The 7,983-nt window shown below is 42.8% G+C and overlaps 1 long non-coding RNA gene across 1 annotated transcript; it reads left to right on the forward strand.

Moving 5' to 3' along the window:
* The first annotated feature begins 213 nt into the window (after nucleotides 1–213).
* Nucleotides 214–7,695, forward strand: LOC134480101 (uncharacterized). Its single transcript, XR_015628237.1, has 2 exons — nucleotides 214–1,265; nucleotides 7,536–7,695. It is a non-coding gene; the product is annotated as an uncharacterized LOC134480101 (long non-coding RNA).
* Nucleotides 7,696–7,983: the final 288 nt, after the last annotated feature.

Below are 7,983 nucleotides of genomic sequence, written 5' to 3' on the forward strand. Positions count from 1 at the left end.
GACAGAATTCACTTGGCTCCTTTTCAAAATGATCCATGGTCACAAGTTTTCAGGTTCATGACTCTTCAGCTTTGGTGGAATATAGGCATGTACTGGCAAAGTCTTCCAGAATGAGCTAGAGGACTCCCCATCTCCAAGAGACCTGTAGGTTCTATGTTCTCTATTGGAAGGACAGAATAGATTCCAAAGTTGTGAGGTCATAGAAGCTTTGGTCACCTGCCAAGCCTTAGGACAGTGACCAGTGAACCATCCCTCTGGCCCAGTTTCCTATGGTAAAAGGGAAGTAATATCCTTACCATCAGACTTGCAAAGAACTTGAAGTAACATGTTAATGACCTCGTTCAACATTTAACATTTGAAAGTATTCTGTGTTACAAATGGTTAAAACATGTCGTTTCGGGAGTCATCTTGACATTGTTGGAGAACCAGCTGATTTGGGTAACTGAGAGGCATGATTTCCACGGAGAGCTCAGTTATAAAAGAGCCACAATTGTCTTTGAAGGTCACCTCACTTCTTTAACACCTACCATCAGATATTCTGAATGAGAATTATAATTATCTTACTCATCAAAAAAAAAATCCCTGGGAAGACAGACCTGAAAGCTGGCGGGCGAGCTTTCTTTGAGGGGATAACAAGCATGATTCTAAAATGTTGCTATTATATAGCGTCTACAGCTTTTCACATTTGTAATGGGAATATGACCTTCGATCTAACATTCCCTGTTTGAATGAGGAATGCCCCCCACAGGATCAGGTACCTGAACAGTTGGTGGCTCTGTTGGGGAGAAGATCCAGCCTTACTGGAGGAAGAATAGGGGTGTGCTCTGACAGATGCCTCACACCACTTCTAGCTCACTGTGTTTGCAGTTGAAGAGGTGATCCCTTAGCTTTGTGTCCTGGTCATCTGCTGCCCCAACATCATGAACTCTCCTCCTGGAAATACAAGCTACTTCTACAGAAAGAATAAGGATTCTATGTAGAAGTGATCCATACTGCTGAGTCTGCAGTCTGGAACGGGATTCATTCACTACACAAATCCAGTGAGAACGTGGGCAATCATCATTCTGTATCTAACATCAACTTGATTTCAGGAGAAGAAGCAGAAGCAGGGTGGGAAGAGGGGGAGAGGGGAGGAAGAAAAAAGAAGAAGAGAAAGAAGGAAAGAGAAAGAAGGAAAATGAGGAGAATATCCTGCAAAGAGTGGAGAGAATGAACTAATGATAATACAGCTGTTTGAACATAAGGGACTTCGTATTCAGGAAAATGTGAGTTCAGTTCTGACTCCAAAATTTCATTTATTAGAATGATAATGCTGGTCTTTCTACAGCACCTAGTTGATGTGAACCTATAAACTGAAAGTTAAAAATGAATTTCATATATTCATTGTCATTAAAAATTAAAATGTATATTCATTTTAGAATAAATAATAGAATTATTAAATATTCAATAAATGACATGAAGAGCTCTGTTCATTATAAATATGATGACCCATGGGGAGATCTGTTGGAAATGTGTTTGTTCAATAAAAAATGAAATCTATCGAGGATACACTAGCAAAATAAATTGCAGTCACAAACATTTAATGTCTAACGTTGGCTTTGGTGGCTTCTAGTTTTGTTTATGAGTACAAATCTGCAGGGTCTCTGGATTTATCAGTCTCTTCTGAGAGTGTTTGTATGACTATATTTAAAATTTCAAACATATATAGAAATGGGCAGTTAGCAAGGTCTTAGGAGATCATAAACTCACTCAATAACTATTACCCCATTTGAGGATGAAAATAACAAGGAGGAAGTCTGAGGACTTGCAAAAACATACCCACAGCTTTGGCCTCGAGTTTACCTGTTTCCAATATGTTATATCATACTTAATGAAAATATGATCTTGTGGCAGATCTGGCACTCTACCTGACATCTACCATTTACCCCTCACAATAACCCAGTGCCGCAGATCTTGTGAACCTCCTGCTGAAGTGGAAATGGTGAAGATTAAGTAAGTTGCCTCAAATTTTATATAGCTAGAAGATGTTTTTATTGGAACCCAGGCCTTTATTTGCTCTATATCTCCTAATGCAAGCACAGATAATCCTCTGTGAGAATTCTCTCTCATCTCAAGTTCTCTGTTCTCAATGTCCAGAGAACTTTGAGACTTCTCACAGGCCACATACTTCCCTAAGTGAGTCCTAGTGCTAATGCAGATTCCAAGAGTGAGTTAATCAGCTTCACAAGACACAGAGCAGGCCTGGGAAAAAAGTCAGGGTTTGGTTTATGTATACATTCTAAAATTTAATGGACAGTTTGGACAGCTTAGGGGTTAGATTAACGACTAATACTGGTGCATGGATAGGACTTTCAACATGGTGCTTGTGTTAGACTGCATGAGTCAGCCTGTGTTTGGTACTGTTTTGAGACTGATGGTTTTAAAATGCCAAATGATGACAATACTAGCAGCCACCTCACCCAGTATCCTAGTAACATATCATCGAGGCAGACAAGCAAAGAACAGCTCCCAACAGTGAAAGAGTAAAATCAGAAGACCACTACTGGTAAACATTAAGACATTCCCCTTACTGCCAAGAAGAGAAATGCAGAGAAGAGGGGAAAAAAATCAGGGGTGGCAATGTTCACTGGACACCGTAAATACAATTTCAGCCAGCTGGATTCTAGCAGGAAGATGACTGCCATGCCAACCTCCCAGGATGGAAATTTGCATGTAGGAGTTTCATTTGGCAGGAGATTCAGGAAGAAACCCCTGCAGAGAGTGGGGAATGCAGGACTACACAGAGATGAATTCATTTCTGGTGGAACTATCATCACAAGATATGGATAGTTCCTCAGAGAGGTCTACACTTGAGCTTAGGGCCTCTGAACATTAATTATTCACTGAGCCCTGAGTGTCTCTAGAAAGGAAGTATATTTAATCCTTCTGGTCAGCTTTCTTCAGTTGCATACAGTTCACAGTGAGGGACTTGGAGTTGCCAGCAGTCAGTGCTCACAACAGGTAGGGTACCTTGTGCCTCTGTCCTGAGGGAGGCTTGGAATGTGACCCTCAGAATCCATCTCTAAAGCTGTTTCTTTCCAAGGGCTCTGTAACTCTCCAACCCAGGTAGGCGAACCTGAGCAGGGATATCATTTTTAAGGCTGTGGATGCTTCTTCTCCTTCATCTCATTTATGTGCATGTATCCAGAGATAAAAACATTTTTGAGAGACTAACAAGTTGTAGGAAAATTTCAGGAAAGGGCAAGTGTGAGCTCCTGAAGAACAAAACATCATGAGATCACTTAGAGATCAGAAGGGGTGATAAATACATGGACTGGGAAAACAGATGTAGTCACAGATCACCCTTACTTTCAAAGATTCGTGATGAAGAAAGGCGAGGTGGGAGCTGGGGAAATGGCTCTGTGATAGCATCTCCTGCACAGTCGTGAGAGAGACGTGAGGACCAGAGTTTGATTCCTAGCAGCACCTTAAAAATGTCAGGCACAGCATTGTATGCCTGCAATCCCAGAGCTGGGGAAGGGAGGAAGGATGGATCTCACAGCCCAACCATGACCCAGCCTTGATGAATCACTGAGATCCAGGGTGAGGGAGAGATATTATCTCAGAAAGCAAGACAGAACTGGACTGAGGAAGAAACTCAAGTCAACCCCTGATCTACACACACACACACACACACACACACACACACACACACACACATACATGTATGTACATGCACACATATGCACACAAACAGGTACAGGCACACATAAAATATTATATACCAATGAAAAAAGAATCCAACAGAAGCATGTGAAACAGAAGTAGAAGCCCATTTCCTGCCAAGCCATACTGAATTTTGCAATAAAAGGGAAAAAATATCTATCTTCCCTAATTTTAAAATTTGAGATTAAACCGATTTTCACTTTTAAAGTATATTAAAATATGGTTAGTCTTGACTACTGAGTTTGGGGGGTCCCATAACATTTTCAATATCTGATTATTCTAAGTGTCATGGACTAAATTGTGTTTTTATCCTAAATTTGTATGCTGAAGTTAAATTCCAACATAATGTTATTTGGAGACATGCCATTAAGGAATTATTTAAGATTATGTGAAGTCTAGTTCCTAATTTAGCTGACTGTTGTCTCATAAGTAGAGTAGGCAATGGGGGAGGAGGGAGAGATGAGACGGTCACCATGTAGAATGAAAAGCCACGGGAAGACATGGCAAGGCAAGAGCCATGAGCTAAGGACAGAGATCTCAGTAGAAAATAGATTCACCAATAAGTGACCACACACTTCCAGAGCCATGAAATCGCAGGGGCTGGAGAGAGGGCTCCATGGTTAGGAGCACTGGCTACTCTTGCACAGGACTCAGGTCAGGTTGGCCGCACTCATATGATGGCTCCTATTCTAGGGGATCCAATGCCCCCTTCTTCGACCATCCATCTGAACTTAGAGGTGGCCTCCAGCAGGAAAACTAATAGTGAGGGCTTCCTTAGAGATACATTAACTGAGCTCAGAATCAAAGGGTGAGAACAATTGGAGAGCGAAGAGAAGTGGAGAACATTTAAAGATGGGCTAAAACAGAGAGCAACCTTCAGAGGCAGCACCTGAGATGTGAGGAACAAAGTTCAGTATATGGGAGCCAATAGTCATTGCATTTAATCGACTTTGACCTTTCACCTGAGACTTGTACTGGTGCATGTTGGGTAATTTCTGCAAGCTGTTGGTGTTGGATAATTTCTAAAGGGAAATGTTTGGGGATTTTGTTTGTTGGTTTCCTCTTTCTTTTCCCTTTCCCCTCCTCCCTCCCTCCCTCCCTTCCTCCCTCCCTCCCTCCCTCCCTCCGTACCTCCCTCCCATCTCTCTCTTTAGTGTGTGTGTAAACCCTGGACTTACTGACTGCTGGACTGGGAGGGACTTGCACACATTCGTATGTACTTGTATGGGTGGATAAGGCTGATTATACTATCCCATTCTTCTGAAAAATGATCAAAAGGAAATTATTTCCTGACCATATGAAATTCAGTTTTCTGTCTCAGAAATGACACATACCACACTTGCTGGTGAGCATTTGAAGTGAGTTCAGTTCCCAGCACCCATGTCAAGGTGGCTTCTAACTGCCTATAACTCTAACTCCAGAGGGTCCAATGACTCTAGCTTTAGTGGATGTACTCACTTGCAAAAGTACACACACACACACACACACACACACACACACACACACACACACACTACTGACACACTTACACTTACATATTATTAAAAAATAAATCTTGATAACATTCCAGGCTTTATAAAGGTCGTTTGTAACATAGCTGGACATGGGCAATCCCAGTCAGCTGCCGCTCTTAGGTTGTAAAGGTAGGCCCAGTTGACCTGCAAGGTTTTGCCCTCAGACCTTTCCAACTAACATTCTGATAGTCTGTTCTCTAACTTCTCTAACTTCTAACTACATAAACATTTATTAAAAGAGAGACCAAGATCAAAGATAACAACCAGACACACACACAGAGAGAGAGAGAGAGAGAGAGAGAGAGAGAGAGAGAAGAAAGAAAAGGAGGAAGAGGAGGAGGAGGAAGAGGAGGAGAAGGAGGAGGAGCAGGAGGAGGAGGAAGAAAAGGGTAGTAATGAAGGAAGAAAAGAACAGGGGTGAGATGAAGAAAAGAGAAGAGAGAACATGAATGCACAGAGCTCTTATCTTCCCACTAAGCAGGAGACTGGGACATGGGCTCTCCTCTCAGCACTGACAAAGTGATCTTCCTTCCAGGTTGTTCTGAAAGCTCATCCCATCACAACAGCACTATGGAAGCTTCTACAGCGCTTCCCTGCATCAAACAGGGAGGTCCGCATTCAGTTCACTTGGAGGTAGGGCTCATTATGCTAGGCACACTCTGCAAACTGTCTTGGCCAAGTGGCTCATTTGTGAGCCATAATGGAGGACTTGGCTCGCCAGTATTCATTAAGCCTCTGCATCTCCGTTGACACCCTACAGCTGAATCACACATAAACAAATTTATGGGCAAATCATTAAGACTGAATGAGTTATCACTTCAGAGGAATGCTTCCAGACAAATGAAAGGGCAGTTACATCCAAATGTGAAGTCATACACATCTTGTACCTGAACTGATCCGCTCTGCCTGGTGAATAGCACAGCTCAAACATTAGCGATGCGATTCTCTAGGAATGACGAATACATTCTAGACCTCCAAGCCTATGGCTGCTGCCTCTGCCAGTCCTCCACAAACTGGACTGATACAGAAGGCAGAGGCTCTGCTATCCTTCTGTTCTCTACTGACAACCATGGCATGGCCACCCCAGTTGATTCCAGTTCATCACCACAAGGGATTCCATTATACGATGCTAAAACGACCTCTAATGCTTCTCATAAAAAAAAGAAACAAAGGGAAGATGGTATTTTTTGGAGGAAATGGGAAAACACATTCAGCCTTGCCATTCTGGTAGGATAAATGCTTCCCCCTCCGAATTCATAGTCTGGAACCCTAATTCTCTCGATGTGCTATTCTACAAGTAGAACTTTTGGGAGGAGTCATGAGTCTAGAGACCTCGGTTTTGGAGAGGTGCTTGCAAACGAACCTGAGTTAAAATCTCTGGTCCCCGTGTAAAATGTCAGATGTGACCACATGAAGACTCAGCATTGTGGAGGGTGGAGGCAGGAAGTCCCTGGGACGTGCTGAATGCCAGCCCAGCTCCAGATTCAGTGAGAGGATAAGTCATAGAATGATGAAGAAGACCATTAAGCACGCACTTCTGCCATCTATGTGCATGTACATGCATCCATACACATATATGTACATGTATCAGACACATACAGATTATATACACACACAGGCATATGCAGGCACTTAGACCTTCATACAGACACACATGTGAACAAAAAATATAGAAGGGGAAAGAAATTAAGATGGGGTATTATTCAGTGCCATTGGTGCCCTTGCTAAGTAACCACAGAAAGGGCTCCCTTCCCCTTCTGCCGTCTGGGAGGAAGAAGCCTGCTCCAGACAGTTGATAGGCTAGCCCCTTGATCTTGAACCTTCTAACTTCCAGGCCCTGGAGAAATTACTAGTTGCTGCTGAAGCTGCCATCCTCATGGTGTTTGTAGAACAGCAAACCAGTTGGACTAATAAGCACACTGCATGTACAGCAGCTTGGGTTTTCAGACTGATCGCCTGATATCTGAAGCCAGCGTTCTTCAGAAATGAGAGGAACACCGACTTCTCAAAACTCCTGTGAAGGTCACATGAAGTCACTAGAGTCCATCTCTTGGCAGAGTGCCTGGCACACTGCTGCCCTGCATGTGTGAGCTTCCTCCTACACAGTCTTGGCTATTTTGGCACTAGAATAGAACAAGTCCTCTGACCTTTAGAAATGATCGTCCTGTGATGATTGTAAGAGTACAAACATTTGAAATATTGTAAAATTGAAGAGGCACCAGAGAATTTGCTAGGTTTTAAGTACATGGGCATTTGCAATTGAAGAACACAATGGAAATTCTTTACAGGGTTTGTTTCTTTCTTTCTTTCTTCCAGGCTAATTATCTGGTGGACAAAGCTTGAAGACTTTTTTTTTCTTGTCTGTGAGAATGAATGACAAAGCTATTGCCAAACTCTCCCTTTCTCGACCTCCATTGGGGCCAGATTTTTTTAATGTGATAAAGGAGAAATTGCAGCAAAATGTGGCAATTCTGGAGATTCTGTCCCCAGGGAGGCGTTTTCTTTCTATGTTTGTGATTTTTCTAGCAGCCTACTACAAAGCTCTCTGGTTCCTTCCTCCTATGGCTGAGTGATGCTCCTGCAGATGACACAGCCACACATGCAGACTCTGTTTCTGCAGTACCATTGATACGGGCATAAGCTGTTTGGAGAGCATCTGAAGGATGACATAATCCTCATGATATGGGAGCTATACACACAGACACGGGCGTGGGCAGCTGCCATTTTGTGCATCAGTGACAGAATACTGCAGTCCGGCTGTCTT

Source organism: Rattus norvegicus, chromosome 8, assembly GCF_021556685.1.
Source record: "Rattus norvegicus strain SHRSP/BbbUtx chromosome 8, alternate assembly SHRSP_T2T, whole genome shotgun sequence".
NCBI classification, from domain to species: domain Eukaryota; kingdom Metazoa; phylum Chordata; class Mammalia; order Rodentia; family Muridae; genus Rattus; species Rattus norvegicus.